Source organism: Schistocerca gregaria, chromosome 6 (assembly GCF_023897955.1).
Source record: "Schistocerca gregaria isolate iqSchGreg1 chromosome 6, iqSchGreg1.2, whole genome shotgun sequence".
In the NCBI taxonomy this organism is placed as follows: Eukaryota; Metazoa; Arthropoda; class Insecta; order Orthoptera; family Acrididae; genus Schistocerca; species Schistocerca gregaria.
Genome location: NC_064925.1, coordinates 35,666,577 through 35,693,835, shown reverse-complemented (window position 1 = coordinate 35,693,835; position 27,259 = coordinate 35,666,577). Strand labels below are relative to the sequence as shown.

Below are 27,259 nucleotides of genomic sequence, written 5' to 3'. Positions count from 1 at the left end.
TGACAGCATCATCTGTAAACAACCTAAGACGGCTGCCCAGATTGTCTCCCAAATCGTTTCAATAGATAAGGAACAGCAAAGAGCCTGTAGCCCTATCTTGGGGAAAGCAAGACATTATTTCTGTTTTACTTGATGACTTTCCGCTTGTGTGGTACAGTGTCAAAAGCCTTCCGGAAATCCAGAAATACGGAATCGATGTGAAATCCCTCGTCAAGAGTACTCAACACTTCATGCGAATAAAGAGCTAGTTGTGTTTCACAAAAATGGTGTTTTCTAAACCCATGTTGACTGTATGTCAATAGACCGTTTTCTTCCAGCTAATTCATAATCTTCGAACACAATAAATGTTCCAAAATCCTGCTGCATATCGATGTTAATGATATGGACCTGTAATTTAGTGGATTACTCCTACTACCTTTCTTGAATATTGGTGTGACCTGTTCATGTTTCCCTTTTTTGGGTACGGATCTTTCGTCAAGCGAACGGTTGTATATGATTGTTAAGTATGGTGCTATTATGTCAGAATACTCTGAAAGGGACCTAGTTGGTATACAGTCTTGGCCAAAAGACTTGCTTTTACTAAGTGATTTAAGTTGCTTCACTACTCCGACGATATTTACTTCTACGTTACTCATGTTGACAGCTGTTCTTGCTTCAGGTAGTGGAATATTTATTTCGTTGTGGAAACTACTATATAGATTTCGCACTGAAGTCCACGCTAAATTTCGAGCTTCTGTAAAAGAGTGCCAGTCTTGGAGATTTTGCGTTTGTTTAAATTTGGCATGTTTTTTTTTTAGTTGTTTCTGCAAGAATGTTCTGATCCATTTTTTGTACCAAGGAGGATCGGCTCTGTCGCTTGTTAATTTATTTGGTATAGAGTCGCTTGTTAATTTATGTTATATAAATCTCTCAATTGCTGCCGATACTATTGCTATGAATTCAAGCCACATCTGGTCTACACTCATTATTAATTTGTAAGGAGTGGAGATTGCGTGTCAGGAAGGCGTCAAGTGCATTTTTGTCTGATTTTCCGAGTAGGTATATTTTTCGTTTATTTTTGGAGGATTTGGGGTTACAATACTCAATCTCGCTACGACGACCCTGTGTTCACTGATCCCCGTATCCATTTTTGATGCTCGTTATCAACTCAGGATTATTTGTAGCTAAGAGGTCAAGTGTGTGGGACGGAAATTTCAGTTGACAAAATTTATGGCCCCTTTTTCTTCGTCGAAACGCCAGGAATGAGGCAATATACGTGGATTTGCTGCTCAGCTTCTTTTACCACAGCTTGTGCAGGATGAACGTGTTCATAATGTTTAGTTCGAACAGGACGGAGCACCGTGCCATAATTCCACAGCTGTGCGTACGTTTTGGAATCAGGCGTTTCCCGAAGACGGACTGGGCGCGCAACAGCCACGAACTGGACGGTGCATTTTCCCTACCATTGACCAGTTCCTCTGGGGATTTATCGAAGAACGTGGCACTTGGCGACACCGTAACCACTCACTGGCGGACCTCTGACACCGGATTAAAGAAGCTGCTGCAGATGTGGCATCACAAAGGCTTTGGAGTATCTTTCGTGCCACAGCCAGCAGGGCTGGAACCTAACATGTAACAAAGGAATGGCACTGTAAATAACGACAGTGCAACACATATTTTAAGAAACTGATACTCTATTTGTGGACACCGTACACCGCACCTGCAGGCCCGACGAGGCAGCACGTCGCCTCTGACCCACGGTCCTGTGCACGCTGCAGTCTTGGCTGACGTCACTGTGTCAGCAGGACCCCACGTTCAGGTAGCGTGCCGCCACAGCGTCCGGAACACGTCCCACTTTTTTACTCCTGTGGCGGTAGAAACTGCAGGCCGCGTTTAACTGGAGACCCTTACTACGGGACCCAGATTACTTCTCTGCGCTGATTTCAATGCGAGATGCTTATAATAGTTTCCACGACGAAACTTTGTCTCCAAACCTGGCAGAAAATCCAAAGAGATTCCGGTCATATGAGAAGTATGCTAGCGGCAAGACACGATGTCTTGTCTACGCGATAGCAATGGACATATTATCGATTACAGTGCTGACAAAGTAGTGTTATAAAACACAGCCTTCGGAAATTCCTTCACAAAAGAAGACGAAGTAAATATTCCATAATTCGAATCGACAACAGCTATCGCCATGAGTTACGAAAAAGTAAATATCCTGGTAGTAGTGAAGCAACTTAAATCAATTTAAAAAAAAGGTTCAAATGGCTCTGAGCACTATGGGACTTAACTTCTGACGTCATCAGTCACCTAGAACTTAGACCTACTTACACCTAACCAACCTAACGACTTCACACACATCCATGCCCGAGGCAGGATTCCAACCTGCGACCGTAGCGATCGCGCGGTTCCAGACTGTAATGCCTAGAACCGCTCGGCCACTACGGCCGGCAAATCAGTAAAAGCAAGTCTTCTGGTCCAGACTGTATACCAATTAGGTTCCTTCAAGAGTATGCTGATGCAGTAGCCCCATACTTAACAATCGTATACAAACGTTCGCTCGCCGAAAGATCCGTACCCAAAGACTGGAAAGCTGCACAGGTCACACCACTATTCAAGAAAGGTAGTAGAAGTAATCCACTAAATTACAGGCCCATACCATTAACGTCGATATGTAGCTGGTTTTTGGAACATGTATTGTGTTCGCAGTTTATGAATTACGCCTAAGATAATGGTCTATAGACACACGCTCAACAGAGATTTAAAAAACATCGTTCTTGTGAATCACAACTAGCTGTTTACTCGCATGAGGTGTTGAGTGCTATTGACAAGGGATTTCAAATAGATTCCGGAAGGTTTTTGACACTCTAGCATACAAGCGCCTTGTAGTGGAATTGCGTGCTTGCGGAATATCACCTCAGTTATGTGACTGGATTCTTGATTTTCTGTCAGAGGTCAAAGTTCGTAGTAATTAACAGAAAGTCATCAAGTAAAACAGCAATCATTTCTGGCACACCACAAGGTAATGTTATGGGCCCTTTGCAGTTCGTTATCTACATAAACGATTTGGGAGACAATCTGAGAAACCGTCTTAGATTGTTTGCTGATGAAGCAGTCATTTATCGACTAGTAAACTCATCAGTATATCAAAACAAATTGCAAAACTACTCAGAAAAGACACCTGTATGGTACAAAAATTGGCAGTTGACCCTAAATAAAGTGTTAGACCATCCACAAGAGTGCTAAAAGGAATCCGTTAAACTTTGGTTACATAGCAAACAGTCAAATCTGAAGGCCGTAAATTCAACTAAATACCTAGGAATTACAATTACGAACAACTTAAATTGGAAAAAAACACACAGAAAATGTTGCTGGGAAGACTGACCAAAGACTTTGTTTTATTGGCAGGGCACTTAGAAAATGTAACAGACCTGCTAAGGAGACTGCCTACACTACGCTTGTCCGTCCTCTTTTAGAATACTGCTGCGCGGTGTGGGTCCTTTACCAGATAGGACTGGCGGAGTACATCGAGAAAGTTCAAAGAGGGGCAGCACGTTTTGTATTCTCGTGAAATAGGGAAGAGAGTGTCACTCAAATGATACAGGATTTGTGGTGAACATAATTAAAACAAAGGGTTTTTTCGTTACGGCAGAAACTTCTCACGATATTTCAGTCACCAACGTTCTCCTCCGAATTGCGAAAATATTTTTCTGTCGTCGACCTACATCGGAAAAAACGATCACAATAATAAAAAAAAAAGAAAATAAGGGCTTGCACGGAAAGATATATGTATTCGTTTTTCCCGCGCGCTGCAACAGATTGAAATAACAGAGAATTATTGTGAAGGTGGTTAGATGAACCTTCTACTAGAAACTTAAACGTTATGTGCGGAGTATCCACGTAAATGTAGAACACAAAGAGTCGCCAGCCTTACTTTGGTCCGTGGCACTGTGTTACACTTCTCACAAGTTTGAAGTTAACAATTAAAAACCTGTATCAATCCAACCACGGGCCTACTTTGAAGAAAAATTTCGCGATCCGACCCCTGGATGGGAATACACGAAAACCTCGGCACGTCAGTTTCGTTTACTGAACACCACCGCCCAGCTAGCTGCTCGGCTGCACAACGGCATCTGTGATCCCTGCGAGCTGGGCGTCTGTCTCTCTCCCACCAATGGGGGCCCATAACCGTGTGCTAGTGGCTACAGCTCGTTGTAAGTTTCACATCATAATTATGCCACTTCTCTTCGAATGCGAGCTGGATATCGCACTTAGATTTCGCCGTTTCTCTCCAAAAGCGTGCTGGTAAGCAAAGAAAACGGATGAAAACGTGTTTTGTAGCGTTCTCTCCGCGGTTACAAGAAACCACTGTCGAGTACTGAAAATGATTTGAGCCACGCCATCAAGATCGGAAATACGGGATCTTGTAATATCCCCACCACTCTGTCGGAGCTCTAACCGAGCGACAGTAAAAGCCAGAGGTGTGAGGCCAATCGAAAACCGCCACGTTTCGCCCGCGTGTATACTAACGTTTCTTCCGCGCTGAAGATTTATCACAAATACTTCACCCTTGGTACGATTTCTTATTATAAAATGTCAGTTATTGAGGCATTGGCTGTAAAAACCTTCTGGAGACCCTGACATAACGAACGATGGTGATACACGTAGCGTGTGATCCGAGTAGCACTTCGGCTCGCGCAGACGTGAGCCGGGGACATCTGCTTGCGCCCCACCTGTTGCGGAGCGCTCGCGGTTTCCTTGTTTACTTCCTGCCGCGGTTTCGCGCACTGCGTCCCTCATGCGAGCGAGCCATGGCACATACTTACCGCTGGCAACGATCAAGAGCGCATTCCACGCAGGATATGCAAGACCCCATCTTTAGAAACTGATAACTTCACACGGAATTGTCCTCACCTGGATCCACAGGATGTAATTGTTACTCACTTTTTCCACTGGAGGTGTCAAGATGGGCACCGAACAACTATGTACGAAAAATGTTAGCCGCCACCCGCGACACCAAGTTTTTTTTTAGAAATTTGAGGTAAGCCCCTATGGGACCAAACTGCTGAGGTCTACGCTAAGGACGACACACACACACACACACACACACACACACACACACACACACACACACACACAAGAGCCGAAGGGAGGACTTGAACCTCCGACAGGGGGAACCGCGCGAACCCCGGCAAGGCGCCCCAGACCGCTCGGTAGCTAAGTTCAAGCACCCCGACAGACACGTAGGTGGTGTCGCGATTGCCCACGCCGGTTTCGGCCTGCGCACGATTGGGGCCTTCCAACTCCCGTTAGAGATCCCACCGAACGTCACGTAGGCTTTTAAGCCGTATGGCAATGTACTCAGTCACTAGTCCGAAAAATGGAGAAAACCTTTGACACTTATTCTGTTCTCGACGGCGTCCATTAACCGAAAATTGAATTGGTGAAGCATGTGCCGTCACACCTGCTTACAGGAGGATACAGGGTCCTCACGAGTGACAGGTAGCTGTAGTGGCTGCGGCCAGGAAGGACGTGTCTACGAAAACTGAGTCCGATGCGGCCCCCACTGCGCCGTCCGCAGTCCCTGCTACCTTCAACACGACAAGCGCCACCCGGCACCGACGACGACTGCCGTCGCAGAGGCTGGTCCGACGCTGGTGAAACCACCACACCTGGGGGCACTGTCGAGGGGAGCCACTCGCTGCCTGGCACCGATGCCCGTCACACAGAGACTCAAGTGTACCGCTTCTGCCTTCCTTCCATCTGTCAAGGAAGCGACGGACAGTCGCTACAATTCCGACTCTGAACAGCATGTCTGTAAGCAAAAATCCTCGCAAGTAGCACTGTATGCCCTCCGACGATTACCTTCAATAAATGGGGCGACGACACGATGACCAAATATGCGGTGACGCTAAGTCCTTAGACATTCAGCTGTTGGACCTAGCCTCAGGAACGATTCACGTTGTAATGACGCAGTGGTGCCAATCCCTATTTGGTGCGACACGGTGGGGTCCCTCCTGTGGTGCCAACGCCTCCCTGCACAGCAGACGGCTTATCGAGGGACACGACTTCTGTAACGCCGAGCTCCTGGGCGGACGAGGCAGAGCATGGCATCCTACTGCGCTGCTGCAGGCAGCGTCATTAACTTTCACAGATCTCGCGTGTTGCCTATAGGACGTGGGCTGCCCTATGAACGTACCGCTCCCCTGCCGGTTTACGGCGTGATGAGATGTCTGGGAACTGATTTTACGGCCGACATGCGGTGGCCTGTAGCTCTGCACAGTAGACGCTTATTACATCGGATCTGGGCGGAACTCCTTGAGCTTCGACTCCAGACCGTGGACATGCTGCAACGGACCTGGTACGCTGACTTTTATGTTGCATCGCGAATCCCGCACGTGGACCAGACTTTTCCCATCCCACCGCCAATGACCAGACACGTGTTGGCCTCAGAAGGTTCCTTTGTGAGCCATGGCATGTTATTTTTAAGTCAGCTAGGAGTCCTTCACCGTCCTGAAGGGTAAATAAGGCCTCAATCTTTGTCACGTCCAGCATCGAGCAACAGCCCTCTTTGTAAGCACACATGTCGCGACATACTCCAACGTTGAAAAGGTGGATGGCAACTGGTAGTTTACAAAATACCGTGCAAGTGCGGGAAAACTTACGTTCGCCAAACTATTCGCACCTTTAACGACAGGTGTATTGAACATCATCGCTGTACCCGATTATTACAACCAGATAAATCTGCGAAAGCTCAGCATTGCCTTTCAGAGGGACACAGGATGCTACACAATGAGACGCAAGTAGTTGCAAATGCTTCTCGGTACTGGGATTGTGTTTTTAAAAAAAATGTTGAAATCAGAATAGCAGATAATATCATTAATCGTGATAATGGATACCCGCTAAGTAAAACGTGAAATCCTGTTTTATCAGACATGAAAAAACGATATCAGAATCGGGCGGCTATCAATAATAATTTGTAACGATGTATCGTTTTCGACAGTATTCACCACCAGAGGCGCTGCAACTCTTTTTACGCCAGGGGGGGACCCGGAATAATTGGGCGCATGCGCCCTGTGTCTAGCGCATGCGCTGTTGTACTTCCGATGCATATAAAGGTGCAGTCAATTGCGAGTGGAATCAGATATTGGCGACAGCAGAGGAGCTTTCCTGACCTGATGATGGCGGCCAGGTGGACCGTTGAAATATTGTGTTCAGATGACAGTTTGATCCGGCTGCAAACCCGACAAGAATTTGACATATTATCTTGCACATGAGCGATACAACCTAACATCAGACCATGACTTCTGTGTGCAAGTGGAAGGGTACCAAGGGCGGTGTTAAACTGCAATAAGACTGTTACATCTCCTCTGGGTACAGATCATTGTGTTTATTTCCTCGTAAGATGTCGCCTTTCTTTGTATGCATTTTCGGTTTCCAACGATCATTTTGTAGGACTGTCGTGAACATACCATGATTTCCGAACAGTAATCGGGCTGAATTTTGTAAACAGCAGGTGTCATACACTTCTGCAAAACTATGTAGTGTTTGTGTTACAAAGAATCGATTTTTCCTTTGGTATGCAACGTAAGACACAACATTCTCCCGTGAGAAGACTAAATATGTAGACTACAATAACATTTAAATCTATATGTTTGCTTGCCATTGTACGTAGTATGGCGGAGGGTAACCTGTACCACTATTAGTTGTTTGCTTCCCCATTCCTTTCACAAATAGAGTGAGGGAAAAAGAGTGCATACATGCCTCCTCATGAATGCCAATTTCTGTTATCTTGTGTTTGCGGTCCTTACGTGAAATTTATGTTGCCAGCGGTAGAATCTTTCTGTGGTCAACTTGAAATATCGGTTATCAATAGCATTCCTCGAAAAGAGCATCAATCTTCCCTGCAGGGATACCTATTTGAGCCACCTGGTGACTGTAATCCGACTCCAGAAAACAAAAATTATTCGTGATGGGAAGTGACTCACGACCAATACGATGAATTAGCCTATCAGTTTCATATCGTGCATGTGCCGCCTGTGGGATGGAAGCGATGGATAGGGTATCAGGGATATGATTCGGGACCTCGAACGGTAATCGGGCATTTTTTCCTTGTGGAGAAATCTTTTAAAGAAATTTCAGTCTTCCACTAGCACAGAGAGGGATGAACATCGTAATAAAATCAGATGTATTACCGAATTTATAAAGTGATACATAGTATAAGTCTGATATTTACAACTTATCTGCGCTGTTACCTTGAGGGATTTCACGTATGACAAAGTATTTGGTTACTTTAAGGGAGTTTGATGTCAGGAGGCATACTGCGGCAGAGGCAGGTCTTAGCACTCACGAGTTTAATACGGTAGTCCTGTGACTCAAGACATAACAGATATTAAGCTGATTAGAAGTACTGTACAGGCCCAAACACAGCTGTTTGTCTCGCAGTGGACAGCAGCCGGCGGCACCAGTGGTCACGATACTTCGGCGATCCGAAGTCGCGGATAAGCTTGGCCCGTGATGTGCTGTTGGATACAAAGAATTGCTCAACCTGTTTGGTCTCGTCTGCAGCAGCAGGGGCTGGCGGAGTGACCAGTGTGCTGGGCGAGTGGTGACAGAAGCTGACGTGTGTGTTGCGTGAGAAGATTCCGTACGACAGGTGTTTATGCTGTAAATTGACGAGTTGACAGACAGCTCGGTGACAGCCCCTCTCCCAGCACTGTACGGCCCGCGTGTGGCTGCCGGGGATGGGGCGTGCAGCTGCCGGCGTGGCAGGCGCTGCTCCGGGGCCGACGGACCTAACCAGCAGTCGGCGGGTGGCGCGCACCGCGATCGCAAATCTGTGTAATCGGTAGGATATTTCCACCAGGTATGTGTAGATGAAACGCTGTGTTGGGAGAGAGAATGTGTGTGTCTGTGTGTTGTCAAACATGGGTGCATACGACACCTCGGGTACATTTAGTGCTACGATCTACACTGAAGAGCCAAAGAAACTGGTGCACCTGCCTAATATCGTGTAGAGCCCCAGCGAGCACTCGGAAGAGCTGAAGCACGGGGTGGCTGTCCGTAAATCCGTAAGAGTACAAGTGGGCGGAGATCTCTTCTGAATGGCACGCTGCAGGGCATCCCAGACGTGCTCAATAATGTCCATCCCTGGGGAGTTTGGTGGCCAGCGGGAGTGTTTAAAATCAGAAGAGTGTTCGTGGAACTAATCTGTAGCGATTCTGGACGTGTGGGGTGTCTCCCATGCCCGCGTCTGTCGGAATGCACTGTGGACACGAGTGGACGCGGGTGATCAGACAGGGTGGCTACGTACGTGTCACCTGTCACAGTCGTATCTAGACGTACCAGGGGTTCCGAATCACTCCAACTGCACACGCCCCACACAGTCGCAGAGCCTCCACCAGCTTCAACAGTCCCCTGCCGACGTTCAAGGTCGAAGGATTCATGACGTTGCCTCCATACTCGCACACGTACATCCGCTCGATACAATTTGAAACGAGACTCGTCCGACCAGGCAACATGTTTCCGGTCATCAACAGTCCGATGTCGGCGCTGACGGCCCCAAGCGAAGCGTAATGCTTTGTGTCGTGCAGTCATCAAGGGTACACGAGTGGGCCTCCGCCTCCGCCTCCGAAAGCCCGTATCGATGCTGTTTCGTTGCGTGGTTCGCACGCCGACACTTGTTAATGGCCCAGCTTTGACATCTGCAGCAAGGGAAGGGTTGCACCTCTGTCACGCTGGACGATTCTCTTCAGTCGTCGTTCGTCTCGTTCTTGCAGTCTTTTCTTCCGACCGCAGCGATGTCTGAGATTTGATGTTGTATCGGATTCCTGAAATTCACGGTACACTCGTAACATGGGCCTATGGGAAAATCCCCACTTTATCGCTATCTCGGAAATGCTGTGTCCTATCGCTCGTGTGCGCCGACTGTAACACAACGTTCAAACTCACTTAAATCTCGATAAGCTGCTATTGCAGCAGCAGTAACCCATCTAACAAATGCGCCAGACACTTGTATTACATAGGCCTTGCCTACCGCAGCGCCGTATTCTGCCCGTTTACGTTTCTCTGTTTTGAATACGCATGCCTATACCAGTTTCTTTGTTGCTTCAGTGTATTTGTGGCGGAAATTTCAGTACCTGATTTGCATAAAGTTTGCATGTGATACTCAGACATAGAAAATATGTTTTATTACGAAGAAGAGTCTTCGTAAGGTGGAGATGAGTGTTTTAGGCTATCTATTTGAATCCTGTAAATTATTAATCAATTAATTTGATAGGGTAGCCCAAATGGAGTAGTTCGCTCTATTTTTTATCAAATTTTTGTCATCTCTCCCTTTGCCCGAAGCATTAGCCAATATGAACACAGTATTCTGAGCAGAGATGAAAACCTCTGTCTGTCTGCATGCTGCGAGACATTTGTGTACACACACACACACACACACACACACACACACACACACACACACACACACACACACCCACACACATACGTACATGAAGTAAGGTTGAGAGAGAGAGAGAGAGAGAGAGAGAGAGAGAGAGAGAGAGAGAGAGAGAGGAAACGAGTCTGGGATTTCCGGAACAGCAGACTGCGGCACCTGATGTGTTGTCTGCGGATACAAGATGAAAGTTTAGTAGAGCGATCCGTAATTAGGAGTTTGAGCGGTTTTGACCTATCTGGCGGTGCCCCGACGACAGACAAGCGCGGGAGATCCCAAAGTTGGCTACTTTACCACACTTCATTCCACTTCTCGGTGCTTACAGTTATTACGTCATGAGGGATGGTGTGGGGATTGCAGATGTGAGCTGTACCGAAGTGGGAGAACCATGTCTCCGGCAAACTGATTCAATAAAATATATCCTTACATGATTGACATTGATTTGAATTGCGTGTTGTGCGATCCTTCTTCTGCAGAGCAGAGTGAGTCTTTTTGCCGCTAATTTCTTGTGGGATGGGTGGGGAAGGAGGGGGCGAGGATTCGGGGGTGAGAAGTCGTCTGGCGGTGGCACTGAGCATGGGCTCGGTCGATGCCTGCCTGTCGAGGTGAGTGCACACGCGAAAATTCCCCGACAAGACGACACCTCCAATCTGCAGAAGTGTAATTACGTTAATTAGGACATGTAGTTGCTGGATGTGAGCGTTTGCCGCCAATTAAAGAGTGCCAACTGCTGCAAACTGGATTTCATAAATAAACAGTGTAAACTCATCTATACATTTGACATTAACTTCAATTCTGTATGATGAGATCGTTCCTCTCCAGCACAGATTTTTTCGCCGCCCATTTTGCAGGTGGGGGAGTGCAGGGTGGAATGTACAGATGGGAGGGAAAGGCTGAGTGATCTCTCAGGAGGGGGAGGGGTAACTAATAGATTTAATTAATTAGTCTGTTGATTTGATATCAAATGTGTGCTTGTATTTATGTGCTGAGTTCCAAGAGGAGTGGAGGAGGGGGAAAGGAGGAGGAGGAGGAGGAAATAGTGAACGGGGTGGGGGGGGTGGGGGTTCTCTGAAGGGCGAATTATTTCCAGGTTGTCATATATGAAGCCTCAGCAGGTCATAAACGACTTAGTAGAATAATACGTTAAGGTCATAAATCAAGTTTGCCTCTGAATGGATGCAACCCGTGCTAATGAACTGTCATTCTGTTTTTGCCCCACGACTGGTCGCCTGGTAGAAGTACATTTAGTCGACACTACATTGGCGATTTGCATACTTACAGCAGAATGGTAAACGTTAGATTGGGAGATCGGGTAAGTTACGATGGGGTAGTGACTCGAATTGGGTCAATCAAACTAGCTCCGCGACTAAAAACTAGAACAACATCAAAAAGAACTCTTACTGTTACTACTACTACTACAGTGAGGGCACTTACGTGGCAGTTGGTTGCCAGTGCAAATCAGTATAACCGCCGGCGCGTCAAGACCGGTGCAGGGTTACAAGTTGCTCCTCCGCCTCGCAGGGCTGGCAGCTTCTGCAAAAGCACACGTCACACACTGTCAGTAGACTTAAAAACCCTCTCATGGACTAGGATTGGTCTTTCTACTGGTTTTAAAATGAGAAAACAAACAAACAAGCGACGCATAAGCGAAGGCAAAACGAGGTACACAAAGCATTTGGCAATGGCTACCGTGCGGTTGCTCGGTGAGGTTGCTGAGGCTAGCCGTGTAGTGAACGAGGCAGTTAAGGTCCGACTGCAGCCGTGTCTTATGCGAGCATGCTTCAGTTTTAGGACGGTTGATATTTTTAAAAATATCAGAAAACTGATATATCGATATTCAAAGAGATCTCATTATCTGCCATCCATATTTCGAAGAAAATCATCGATATTTCGATATAATGACGGAAAAATTATCTATGTTTCGCCCAAACAAAATATCGGCTGCACATTGCAAATACACCGGCAGTATTAGAACTGTATATGTAAGTATTGATTTATTATTAGATATTCTGTTCATCAACAAGCCAGCAGCCTGCTTACCCCCTGTAGAGCAACAATTGAAAGGAATATACTAGTGGTCATTAAAATTGCTACACCAATAAGAAATGCAGATGATAAACGGGTATTCATTGGACAAATATATTATACTAGAACTGACATGTGATTAAATTTTCACACAGTTTGGGTGCATAGATGCTGAGAAATCAGTACCTAGAACAACCACCTTGATACGCCTGGGCATTGAATCAAACAGATCTTGGATGGCGTGCACAGGTTCAGCTGCCCATGCAGCTTCAACACGATACTACAGTTCATCTGTAGTTACTGGCGTATTTTGACGAGCCAGTTGCTCGGCCACCATTGACCAGACGTTTTAATTGGTGAAAGATCTGGAGAATGTGCTGGCCAGGGCAGCAGTCGAACATTTTCTGTATCCAGAAAGGCCCGTACAGGACCTGCAACATGCGGTCGCGGATTATCCTGCTGAAATCTGCAGGTAAGTGGCACAATAGGTGTCCGATGGGTCCGTCGTTCAGTTTTGTCACATATCGGATTTGTCTGGAACACTTCACTTCATGTCAACCAACCTGTTTTTTCGTTTCTGCAAACGCCAGTGACTTAGCAGCTGCAGTGCAAAAATTGCGTGCTCAAGCTAAACGTTGCAGTTTCTGCTGGTAACGTCAAGCGTCGATTACGTCATCATTTCCTCTCACATGTCTCAGTCCACCGCACAGGCCAGTCTTATCATTCAGATTTTTGTTCATCAGTTTCAGTAACGGTTTTGGAGAATGCCGATGTGAAGAAGTAGCACACTATTTGCGATCTACTACAATTTCTAAAGAACAAAACAATGTAATACAAAATCTTTAGTCGACATTGTTGTTTCGATGTTGATGTTTCTATATCGATATGTAGATGAGAAAGAATCGCCATTATAAATCGATCACTTTCTTGCAAGAGATATCGATATCCATTCGACAGTGCTAGTGCAGAAACCGCTCCCGTTCTGCTAGTGGGTCGCATCCCCCGACTATCTGCAGCCTTGTGTTACTTTAACATTGATAGCTAAGACGTATGTCGTTATCGATAGTATATTAACTATGTGTTCTTTTGTGCCTGTAGTCCAAATGAAAAAATAGCTTTCTAAGAATTTTTTACTGATTTAAGACAACAATAATAGATATGCAAACTTTGTTTCATAAAATTAAATGTTCTAATGTATGTGAAATCTTATGCGACTTAAGTGCTAAGGCCATCAGTCCCTAACCTTACACACTACTTAACCTAAATTATCCTAAGGACAAACACATACACCCATGCCCGAGGGAGGACTCGAACCAAAACGTCATTTTTTCTGATGAATCTAGGTTCTGTTTACAGCATCATGATGGTCGCATCCGTGTTTGGCGACATCGCTGTGAACGCACATTGGAAGCGTGTATTCGTTATCGCCATGCTGGCGTATCACCCGGCGTGATAGTATGGGGTGCCATTGGTTACACGTCTCATCAGATGTGTTACGACCCGTGGCTCGACCCTTCTGTGAAACCCTAGATTTCAGCGGGATAATCCGCGACCGCATGTTGCAGGTCCTGTACGGGCCTTTCTGGATACAGAAAATGTTCGACTGCTGCCCTGGCCAGCACATTCTCCAGATCTCTCACCAATTGAAAACGTCTGGTCAATGGTGCCCGAGCAACTGGCTCGTCAAAATACGCCAGTAACTACAGATGAACTGTAGTATCGTGTTGAAGCTGCATGGGCAGCTGAACCTGTGCACGCCATCCAAGCTCTGTTTGACTCAATGCCCAGGTGTATCAAGGTGGTTGTTCTGAGTACTGATTTCTCAGCATCTATGCACCCAAACTGCGTGAAAATGTAATCACATGTCAGTTCTAGTATAATATATTTGTCCAATGAATACCCGTTCATCACCTGCATTTCTTCTTGGTGTAGCCGCACAGTCCGTACTATTTCTGCAGCGCCTGAGACCGCTCGGCTTATTCCGCGCGGCAGGTAGTTACATTCTTGCTCTTTAGTCTGCTGTTTAAAATACAACATTACAAGTTATGTAAATTTTGTTTTACAAAAAGCAAGGGATTTACACTTTTCACCTTTAGTCTGTGGCGTTTTTCATTAATTATTTCCCCAACCTTGAGGAAATCCATCTGTGCAGGAACTAAAGTCGCTGAACAGCACAAATATTTAGTGGCCGTTACACGCAACACACTGTTAGGTATTACCCAACATTCCAATACACAAGCATCCTCGCCTACTATGTGTTTCTCAGAATATTGACGTCGGTGAGCTGTGGAATCACTGACTGGTGTAACGACGTCAGCGTTACGCTGTTGTTCTTTGGGCAACAAAAAAAGGTACATCGTACGATTTCAAACTGGTAGACGTATTATCACAGCTCATGGGTACTTCTGTTTCAGGTATTATCTTGGTGTTGATGCAGTGATCGCAGCATGAAGTAATTGTGCAATGTTCTCTGCCTCTTGAAATATCCTGAAACTAAGTTCTTTAAACGTAGGATCTAATAATGTCGCAAGCATATTAACAGTCCGTGTGCCAAATAGTTTTAGTATTTCATTGACTGATTTAATAAAGGAATCCATAACACTTCGTGTTTCATTAGCTGTTGAGGTGCTTTACAAGTCTGACAGCTTTGCAGAAATATCTCATTTAAAGGGTATAATTAAGGAAGCAGTGACGTATGGCACCCCTGAGATTATTGTTGTTGCTACTTAAAAACGTTCAAGAAGACCTATTATCTCTCATATAACTAAGTAATTTTCTGCTGTGAGGGAAGCGGTGCTTTTGAACTTTGATCGCAATCCAAGCTCACTTCATACTTCCAAAATTCTTTGTGAGCACGTAGTATGAGGTGTTGCATCGAGTCAGCACCTCTTGTATCAGCTTCAGTTCTTTTTTGTTTGCTGTTTTTTTAGTATGGCGCAGCTTGTCACTGGTCAGTGTAGAGTTATATAAGAAAGCCGCAACAGCCTTTGTTTTCAATAAAATTTCGGAAAATAATTCCACTCTGAAACAGTCTTATACTGTTAAGTTGATGCAGTGTGCAAAACAAGGTAAATGTCGAATACTTATGATTTCGGCATTTTTTTCCCCATAACTGCCGCGTTGACTGTAACTATTACCACTGTCTTATCACTAATACTGAAATCTACTAAGATTTTATTGATGACCTGAAAAAAGTAATGTTGAAATTAACTGCCAATATATCCAAAATTTGGTGTAATATTCTCAAAAAATTATTTTTTCAACGTCTTGTTTTGTAAAATATTACTTTCATATACAAACAAATAATTCTCAAAAAACCCAGTCCGATATATTACTTATCGATGCGAAGTTGAACTTGAGCATCTTAGAAGGAAGAGGAAGACGACGACGACGAAGAAGAAGAAGATCACACGAGGAACAGTTTGCCGTCCAATGTTGCCACTTCAGGTGCGCACGCCTGCTGATGAGCTGCAGCAGGTGTGGTATAAACTGCACACAGGAGTAAGATGGTGTAATGAAAGCCCACTGAAGAGACCAGGGGTGTTTTTCACTTGAGTTGACACTGAATACAAATATTAGGGCCACCACTCTGCTACAGCTGAAGTCGGCAGCACTTGTGATCTTAATTCAGTCGACGTATAGGTGTAGCTTGTAGAAGTCTTCCTGGGAGTTTCGCCTCTCGCCGAGGGAAGCGCACGAAGCGGTATAAAAAGTGCAATAGTGTTGTGAAAGTGCGGGGAGAGACAGCAGCGCATCGTACCAATGTATTCCTATGATATACCCGGGCCGCTCAAGGTTCGTACTTGACACGTCCTCAGAGACAGCAAATACACCGAATTCACTCTAGTTCCGATACAGTAGCTTAAAATAGAAATAAATGCTTGTAGCCAGCTAGGGCTAAACCTAGGGCGATCCACTATAAATGGCGCGCGGCAGTAACAATGGTTTGAGAAAGCGCATTGCAGAGACATCCACGTTCAAACGTTACTTATTTGCACGAATGAATAAGAAAATAAATAAAAGTGGGGGTGAAGCTGCGAAGAAAAACTTTACAAGCTATGCATGCCGATTTGACTTGTACCAACATGTGCCGATCATAAGAATGAACCGAAACTCAGCATGGCATTGACAAGTTAAAGAAGGAAACATTTTTTTAAAATGTTACTTATGTTGTGGCTGACAGGAGAGCCAACACAGGGTTTCTAAAGGAGGCCGAAATGCACGCGTTTTAGCTCACGTGGGCTGGCGTGAGGTCTGGAACATGACAAGGGAATTAGAATTGAGAAAAACAGACGTAGCTGGTGGAATACTTAACTTTAATCCATTCATGGAGAACGTCGCTCTTTATGGTACATGATTCACAATATCAATAGTACGGATACTGGCGTCTTGCTAGGTCGTAGCGAATGACGTAGCTGAAGGCTATGCTAACTATCGTCTCGGCAAATGAGAGCGTAGAAGTCAGTGAACCATCGCTAGCAAAGTCGGCTGTACAACTGGGGCGAGTGCTAGGAAGTCTCTAGACCTGCCGTGTGGCGGCTCTCGGTCTGCATCACTGATAGTGGCGACACGCGGGTCCGACGTATACTACCGGACCGCGGCCGAAACTAATTTTTCAGCCACTATAAAGTGCCAAGTCAATGCCAGTATGCCTTCATTTGCACGGCTTGTCCACATGTCCGCTGTAAAACTCAAAAAATTGCACTTTAAGGGCCTTTTCTAATTTATTTCTTATCTCCTCATATAGTTTAGAGATCAGCGAACATTTAAGTGTGGTTTTATCTGGCTACTCTTATCTGTTGTGCATAGCATGAACAATTTTTTTTTTTTTTTCAAGCTTTGATGGTCGGAAGTTCTGTACGGCAGCATATCGATAGCCATCATTTGTGCATAAAGAGAATCAAGTTCTTTCTTTACTTTTGAACTAAAATCGTACAAATGACTAATGTTAACTTAATTTTTTAGAAAGCTTCTCGATCTTTTGGTTGCACCTCTTGCACTTCATCTAGCTTACTAGTTGATCCCTCCGTCACCCTTCCGTTTTTTTGCTAAAATCCATGGCTCTCTAGTTTCTTACCATGGTTTCATTTTAAGTGATCTCTTAAATTGGTAGTATTCCCTGAACATCTATATTCTTTGCTGCAGATGGTACACTTCACAAACTATTATCTCCCACTTTTTGAATAATTTCCAGACAGATGATTGATTTTTACGATTCATTTTGAAAATAATAAAAAAACTATTTACTTCTCTCAGAAACAAACAACCCAATCTCGTAAGCGCATGATTTCCTCGGCTAACTTTCGGTGGCGCGTGAAAAGTGCCGATAGTTTCATTTCGGAACGATTCAGAACACTTCGTGGCAACTATGCTCTTTGTATCACTGCTGCCAATGACAGCGATTCAGCAGTTGTAGACTATAGTTTCATGACAAAGAAGAATCCTGTGATTGTGTGGCGTTTAAGTAACGAAATGAGTGATGCAGAAACCGTTGCTGCAACATTGAAGTCACCTGCTACGATACCCGAACAGCTTGAACCTTTGGCGGCAGCATTCTTCCTCGTGACCCTCGAAAAATTATTAATCACATCTCAGAATGCTGTAAACTGGAAAAAAAATGGCCGGCCGCGGTGGTCTCGCGGTTTCTAGGCGCGCAGTCCGGAACCGTGCGACTGCTACGGTCGCAGGTTCGAATCCTGCCTCGGGCATGGATGTGTGTGATGTCCTTAGGTTAGTTAGGTTTAAGTAGTTCTAAGTTCTAGGGGACTAATGACCACAGCAGCTCAGAGCCATTTGAACCATTTGAAAAAAAATGAAAAATAAAAATAATGGTCAGCTAATTCGAGCGCTTCAGAATTTCAAACAAGGGGTATCATTATTGACGGGCAAGAGCTTAAGAACTGTCGACATATTTAGGAGATTTTACAAAAACATTCCCGGACTTTCACCGTCAACTCTTTGCAAGAGGAGGTTAGTTTTGTTTCCCATCCATTGAAAAATTCACATTTCGCCCGATTGACTTATGAACATGCATTGTAGTACTATGAAAGCAGATAGCACGTAAATACAGATATACACTTCATGATTTTGTCCAGCCACCAGACAAATAAAAATTTGACACTCGACAGGTTGTGCGTTTACTATATTCAGTTTTGCGTGAACTGATGCGTCCGTGAAGGAACAAGTTCCGCTAATCGAACACAACATAGGTAGCCAACGTGTGAACGATACTTGTGCTTCTACGAAAGCTGGAGTGACGCCGGGTGTTAGGGTTACATCGTTGTTTTGTGTTTCCAAATCGGCTTACACATTAACGCGTACAACTGAAATCACTTGTAAGTACAATGTGGACTCAGACACACAAACTGACAATAGCGGATGTGTTTCATTAATAATGATAATAATCACATTTATTTTAAAATGCATTATGGAGTAGACTCAGAAACGCTTAACAAATTCTTAAAACGCAATTTTTTTTTTCCTCTGCGTTATATTACAACAGCGTTATTTACATTTGTATGCCTTTCTATACCTTTGCTCAAAAATTTGAAGTGGCAATCGGTATAATGCGTGTGGTGTCACCGCCAGACACCACACTTGCTAGGTGGTAGCCTTTAAATCGGCCGCGGTCCGGTAGTATATGTCGGACCCGCGTGTCGCCACTATCAGTGATTGCAGACCGAGCGCCGCCACACGGCAGCCCCTAGAGAGACTTCCTAGCACTAGCCCCAGTTGTACAACCGACTTTGCTACCGATGGTTCACTGACAAAATACGCTCACAATTTGCCGAGACGATAGTTTAGCATAGCCTTCAGCTACGTCATTTTGCTACGACCTAGCAAGGAGCCATTATTAGTTACTATTGATATTATGAACCATGTACCGTCAAGACTGACGTTCGTCATTAATGGATTGAAGTTAAGTATTCCACCAGCTACATCCGTTTTTCTGAAGTCTAATTTCCTTGTCCTGTTCCAGACATCACGCCAGCCTGCGTGAGCTAAAACGCGTGCCTTTCGGCCTCCTCTAGTAACACGGTGTTGGCTCTCCTGGCAACCACAACAATGCGCATTCATGATTCCATGGTATTTACATGGGCAATTTTTACCATAAGCATATAATCGGTAATAGATAAGCATGATCGTGGGTTGTCATCACTGGAAGACAAACAAGAAAATTCCCTCTCACACGTCCCCTCCACCACAGCAGCCAACCTGTGAACAAAATTCGTTAATGAGCAGCATAGCCTCGCTAATGCTCCACCAATATTTGATTTTGACTAAATATCACCATGCAATTACTTTCCCTCTACACTCCACACGCCATGGGGGCAACAGTATCCGACAATTTTTCGCGAGTCAATTAAAAAAGAATTACTTTGTAAACGAAATGGCTATCGACAGTTAAACCAGACTACCGACAGTGCAGGCGCTATGGGTGCAGACACTATCGATAATCGATAGTTTATCGATGTTTAGGTTAAGAGTAGGCCTCAGCCGTGGAGAGTGGGTTCTCCTTCGCGCAGCCGCCCGCCGGGGAAGTCCAGTTTCGCGGCCGCTGCTGAGCCAGCCTAGCGGCTTGCCCACGTGCTGTTGCGCCGCCGTTTCAGTTTGAGTCACCAATACACTCGTGTTTTGCTGACAAAAAGTAAGTGCGTAATTTTATTTTTTCGAGATGATTCTTGAAACTTTGACCGTCCCTCGTAAGCTTCTGCCTTGTGGTTATATTTGTGCACGTTAACCCCACGTGCGAACGGAAATTTACTGGTCCAAGTATTGAAAATAAGATTGTACGCTTTCGACTAAATAATGTGTCGCTGTTACCTGTTACACATTCGTACTGTCTTACTTTTTTTTCCTGGGCTTAGACCATTCTGCACCGAGAAAAGCGAAATTATTTCGTTTGGCAGCAGTAACCATTGCTTAATGAAATAACTGGCATTACGGTGTCGAACACCCAACTGTAGTTCTGCTGCAGCAGATTCGCAACGAAGCCCGCTGCCGTTTCGTCAAGGACGGAAGTGACATTGGATGACCTCGGCATCACATCTAACATTTCAGTTTTCATCGCAGACACGGCAAGAGTCACTTAAGATCTGCGTCTTCTGTTTCTATGCTAACGCTGCTAGTGGCACAGGGAGAAGATACTCAAATGGGACGAGAGAGAGACGAAGAAACGGCGTCACGGAGAAAATGAAAATCGCTTCCTCAGTCACGAGTCTCATTAGTGAGCACCAAAGAAGCTCATTTAGAACTATTTTTCGTTGCTATTATTAGAGTGCAATCGTATGTTGCGCAAAACGCATTATCTGATTGCAGCAGAGAAACGCCTTGCGGTTACGTCGATGACCTGTTGACCTTCAGTGTCGCCAGTTGCTACAATCCACGGCCAGCACACTGCACCCCATCTACGAGAAGGCCAGAAGGCCACCTGCAGGTGTTGGGGGAGTGGGGGGGGGGGGGGGGGCAGTGGAAGTGTGCCTAGGTCGAACTTGCCCTGTATCTGTGCGTCCACACATTTTCGTAAACTACCAAGTAAAGATAAAACTTTGATATCTCCAAATCCAAACGAAGGAGAATTTCAACTGGATCACATAGCCACATCTAAAACGCATATAAAGGAAATTATGAATGGTGAAGCACTCTGAAATGGGGAATTTGATTTAGTTCATTATCTAAGATTAAAATACCAGTTCTCCCACATAAAGCAAAAAAATATCACTAAGAAAGTAATCAGATACACCTCCACTACAGCTAATATTACTACTGAAAATATAGAAAAGATTACAGAAGAAACTGAACCAGCAAATCAAGGTGATTGTCATGAACTCCAGGTACAAATTACTACAGCAGCAGAGAAAACTTTAGGAGTGGCCAAGAATAAAAAGGAGGGATTGTGGGACGAAGCGCATGAAGAACTTGAGAACAGAGAGGTTAAAATTGGAGAAACAGGTGATGTTAAAAAAGAACATTTACAAAACTCAAAACAACAAAGAAAAAAGTCAATAATAATCCCCAAAATCAGAAGAACTTTTTAAAAAAACTCGGCGTCTTGAAATATAAGATAATTTTAGCAAAAATAATACCAGAGATTTTTACTAAACTTTTAAACATGTACTTACATACTATCAAGCACCTATTTGTTTCAAAGATGAAATTGGCAAAACAGGATTAAATAACAAAAATTGCGAAATGCTAGCAAAATTTTTTGACAGGTTCGTAAACTGTCAAGTTCCAACAGTTAAACTGGAATTTCCAGCAATTCTACAAAATCTGGAGAAAGATTTCTTGCCAATAGACCAAGAAATTCATGAAGCCACAAAAAAAGCACAATGCAAGTTGTGAAGATTACATTACAACAAAATTTTTGAAATGGCCAGAACCGAAGATTATAAACGATTTGCAACTGCTGTTTGAGAACATTTGGAAGATTGAAAAGATTCCAGAAGAGTGGAAAGTAGAATTAATTCGCACTCTGCATAAAAAAGGAGACAAAAGGTCGACAATTACAGAGGAGTGTCACTTATGCCAGGGCATATAAAATATTATCAAGAATTCTCATCGACAGAATAGTAAAAACGTTATCTAAACAGTTGGGAGAAATCAGGTAGGTTTTTCGAATGGGAAGATCCTGCACAGAATAGATTTTTAACCTAAAATGAATAATTCGCCACAGAATGTTAACCAGCAAACCTGTAACAGTATAATTTATTGAATTCCAAAAAATGATTTAGTTCTGTAAACAGAGAGATAATAGATAAAATCATTAGACAATTTTCTGTGCAAGCAAAATTAGCAAACATAATTCACGTAACTGTAACAAACACGATATCCAAAGTTAAACTTATGGGCGAAATATCTCAGCCATTTGAAATAAAAACTGGTGTTAGACAAGGGGCTGGTTCTAGAAAAAATAGTAAGGATCGGGAATTTGGAGCTAAAGAATCCCAAAATTGAACCAATAATTATATGAAGGGAAACAAACGGAATTAAACTGTCTGGTTTTTGCAATTCTGCAATACTTTCAGAAGATCTGACACATGCAGTTATTCAAGTAATTATTCTGAAAGAAATAGCAAATAGAATCGGTCTCAAAATTTCAGCTGAAAAAACAAAATTCATGACAAACATAAAAAATGAACTATAGTTCATAGAAACACAAATAGTGCGAGTAAGTAAATTAAAAGATCTTATACAACAGAATACACTAGAAACATTTGCAATAGGTATAGGAGTTAACAAAATGGAGAGAGGGTATGGTTTGACAAGAAATGTGTATTTATAAAAACAAAATAAACACTGTACCACAGTGGTACGACCAGAATGTTTACATAGATGAGAATGTCTAATAGTGAACAACAACCATCAAGAAAAGTTTTGCATCAGTCCGATTCCCAGAACTCCTGAAGATAGACGTTGACTGTGGATATTGTATCACAGGCACAGTCCCTTTCACTGTTCAGATATGTCACTAAACCCGCCCAAAGATGTAAACAACCATGCACGATCAGCTCCGACAGCCGATCAGTTCCAGTCATTCCACCAGGAAGGAGGTATACGGCTCTTGTCTGTCGTTCTACCATGCCTAGACGGTCAATACCGCGGTTCAATTGCGTCCGCACTGTTGCTTTGTGCCAGGAAGGGCTCTCAACAAGTGTCCAGATGTGTGAGTGAACCAAAGCGATGTTGTTCGGATGTAGAGAAGTTACAGAGAGACAGGAACTGTCGATGACATGGCTCGCTCAGGCCGCCCATGGGCTACTACTGCAGTGGTTCAAATGGCTCTGAGCACTATGGGACTTAACTTCTAAGGTCATGAGTCCCCTAGAACTTAGAACTACTTAAACCTAACTAATCTAAGGACATGACAAACATCCATGCCCGAGGCAGGATTCGAACCTGCGACTGCAGCGGTCGAGCGGTTACTGCAGTGGATGAGCGCTACCTACGGATTACGGTTCGGAGGAACCCTGACAATAAGGCCACCATGTTGAATAATGCTTTTCGTGCTGCCACAGGACGTCGGTTTATGACTCAAAATGTACGTAATAGGCTGCATGATGTGCAACTTCACTCCCGACGTCCATGGTTAGCTCCATCTTTGCAACCACGACACCATGCAGCGCGGTACAGATGGGCCCAACAACCGCTCGGGACTGGCATCACGTTCTCTTCACCGAAGGGAGTCGCGTATGCCTTCAACCAGACAATCGTCTGATACGTGTTTGCAGGCAACCCAGCCAGGCCGAACGCCTTAGACACACTGTCCAGTGACTGCAGCAAGATGGAGGTTCCTTGTTGTTTTGGATTGGCATTATGTGGGGCCGACGTACGGCGCTAGTGGTCACGGAGGTGCCGTAACGGCTGTACGATACGTGAATGCCATCCTCCAACCACATCGACCGCATCTTGGCGAGGCATTCGTCTTCATGGACGACAATTCGCGCCCCTATCGTGCACATCTTGTGAATGACTTCCTGCAGGATAACATCGCTCGACTAGAGTGGCCAGCATGTTCTCCAGACATGAAACCTATGGAAAATGCCTGGTGTAGATCGAGAAGGACTGTTTATGGGCGACGTGACCCACCAACCACTCTGAGGGATCTACTCCGAATCGCCATTGAGGAGTGGGACAGTCTGAGCCAATAGTGCCTTCATGACCTTTGGATAGTATGCCACGACGAATACAAGCATGCATCAATACAAGAGGACGTGCTGTTGGGTATTAGACATACCGGCGTATGCAGCAACCTGGACCACCACCTCTGAAGGTCTCGCTGCATGGTGGTACAGCATGCAATATGTGGTTTTCATGAGCAATTAACAGGGCGGAAATGATGTTTATGTTGATCTCTATTCCAATTTTCTGTACAGGTTCCGAACCTCTCGGAACTGAGGTGATTCAAAACTTTTTTTTATGTGTGTATAAGGTGAACAGAACAGAAGTATTTAAAAGACGGATAACTAGAAAATAATAGGTGCAATACAAACTACAGATGGCTGGAATATGTGAAGTAATGAGGAGATCTACAAAAATGTAGAGCAAATGTCGCAAGTGATGGCTAGAAAAAGATTAAGCTTTTTTTGACACCTCTACCAAATGAATGAGAACAGGTTCATGAAACAAATATTCTTGGAATTCTCGAACAAGGTAATGACAATAGCATCGATCACAGAAATAAGGAAAGATGTAGAATGAAATAACATCAAAGAATCGGAAATAACAGAAAGAAATCATTCATTTCAAGAATAAAATATTGAATTTTAAGGCTTTCAATGCATAAAAAATATGAAAAGGGAACAAGACGGACAGAGGAAAGGAAAACAGGGGGAGAAGATGAATGAGAACTGGTAAAACAGAAAACAACAAGGAAAGAAGAGAAATTGAAGTTGTTACGTGATCCTAGTAGAACAATCCGAAAACAAAAAGTGCAATAAACTAATTGCACGAACAATTCTTGCAGAACATCTGAAACATACAGTATACGCAAGCAAGAGAGCTCGTTATTCTTCAAATTCTTCCGTCGTAACTCTCGACCGGGACGATGGGGCGGACTTGAGCATCCAACGGAGAAAACATGTCGGGAAGCGGCGACGCTGCCCCGAGGCACTGTTTGCACGGCCCTCACCTCCGACACCCAGGGACGGTCGCTGCCCGCCTCTCTGCCTGCCCACCAAGCCAGTTCGTTGTGGGACGCCATCTCAATGTGGCCGAGGATGTACCCACTAGCACCATTGGTCAGTGGTTCCCTTACTCGAATCTCTACAGATTCTTTGATAACACAGTCCCAGGCGTTAGAACCTTAGTGCGGTAGTAATCCGCTGTGTGTAATTCGGAAAGGCGATGTTTCGCATCTGCCGACTTACTAGGCAGCTGCGATCTGGTGTGTCTCGTTGTGGCTCACCAGTGGAACCATTAAAATGGGAAATACTGAGTCTGCCTTCACGGTAGTAAGCCCTCAGAAGGAAAGTTATCAAAGACGGCACTGAGAAACCAGCGGAAACCAAATATGCAGACATTGTAAAGGAACTGATAAAACAGTCGCCGGCCGCGGTGCTCTAGCGGTTCTAGGCGCTAAGTCAGGAACCGCGCGACTGCTGCGGTCGCAGGTTTGAATCCTGTCTCGGGCATGGATGTGTGTGATGTTCTTAGGTTAGTTAGGTTTAAGTAGTTCTAAGTTCTAGGGGACTTATGACCACAGATGTTGAGTCCCATAGTGCTCAGAGCCATTTGAACCATTTTTGAAAGCAGTCGACCACATTCTGACCTGTTGCCAGGAGATTGCACACGAGGATTAAGAGAAGAGAATTTTGTGGTGCAAACGATACTTTTGAACTTCTGAGAAACATCATCAGCCAGTGGCGGAGTTATAGACAGGAAAATGTAGCCGACAATGAGCAAGTGAGACTGATCAATGACTTTTTTTGGGTTTCTTGACGAATTTGATTTTATAGTCCACCAGAGGGCGTTAACAACTCGCCTGGAGACGAGAATACCGTTAATCAGTCACGGCGAGAAAACCAAAATGATTACTTCAGACTATTCGACGACTGGCTCACGGCATGCCGGACGTGACAGTAGTGGAGAAAAAGAAAGTGGGCATCATACGAATTGCTGCACCAGCCAACAGCACACTGAAGGACAACAGCCGGAATACGATTAAATGTGTGTATCAAAAATCGAACTTGAGTAATTCTGGCACAGTTTTGTAAAGTAGAGAGCAGTAGTCCCTGACGCACAGGCTGCAGTCCTGGCATCGATACAACATGTATCTGCCAATCATAAACAACACTTTGAGGGGGGTCACATACACCAAGACATTCTAGTCGCTTGAGCATTGTTCGACTAGTGACAAAATATGAAATTTACCATTGTTATCTAGTTCGCTGTATTTACTGTTTTACGAGGGTTGCCCAGAAAGTAATGTACAGCACTTTTTTTCTCAGCCGAATACAATACAACGAATGCGAAACGTTGCGTATGTATTACTTGAAGTCTCCGGAGTGATCACGCCAAGTTTCCGCCACTTCGACGGACAGCGTAGCTGCAGGACAATTTGAAAATGTGACGTACGTTACAAGCAACGTGCCGTCATTGAATTTCGCACTACAGAGAAAGAAACTATGGGGAATAATCACAAACGCACAAACAGCCGTCATTTATTCGCCTGGAGACCTGCAAGGTGCATTCCACTGTCCCCGGGTCACAGGAGAGCCCGTCAAGCCTGGTGTCAAGAACACAGTACATGGTCATTGGAACAGTGGTCCCAGGTTATGTTTCATCTGGCGTGAACCAAGAACCAGATACCGACCCCTTAATGTCCTTGAAAGGGACCTGTATGGAGGTAGTGGTTTGATGGTGTGGGGTGGAATTATTATTGGTGCAGGTACACCCCTGCATATCTTTCACAGAGAAACTGTTACAGGTCAAGTGTATCGGGACGTCATTTTGCACCAGTATGTCCGCCTTTTCAGAGGTGTAGTGGCTCCCACCTTCTCCTGATGGATGATAATGCACGGCCATCGTCGAGGAGTACCTTGAAACAGAAGATATCAGGGCAATGGAGTGGCCTGCCTCTTCTACAGACCTAAACCCCATCGAGCACGTCTGGGATGCTCTCGGTCGACGTATCGCTGCATGTCTTCACAACCCTAGGACACTTCAGGAGCTCCGATGGTCACTGATGCAAGAATGGGAGGCTATGCCCCAGCAGCTGCTCGACCACCTGATCCAGAGTATGCCAACCCGTTGTGCGGCCTGTGTACGTGTGCATGGTGATCATATCCCATTTGATGTCGGGGCACATGA

General features: G+C 44.7%; 1 protein-coding gene across 8 annotated transcripts in view; it reads right to left on the bottom strand.

Annotated features, from left to right (window-relative positions):
* LOC126279126 (phenoloxidase-activating factor 2) overlaps positions 1-27,259 on the bottom strand; it is a 238,063-nt gene that overhangs the window by 193,595 nt on the left and 17,209 nt on the right. For 6 of the 8 annotated variants that reach the window (XM_049979612.1, XM_049979615.1, XM_049979616.1 and 3 more), the window contains exon 2: positions 11,858-11,956. The exons of the other annotated variants lie outside the window; for them this stretch is intronic. The gene's annotated coding sequence lies outside the window, so the exon portion shown is untranslated. The remainder of the gene's footprint in view (positions 1-11,857; positions 11,957-27,259) is intronic. 8 annotated transcript variants of the gene reach the window in all.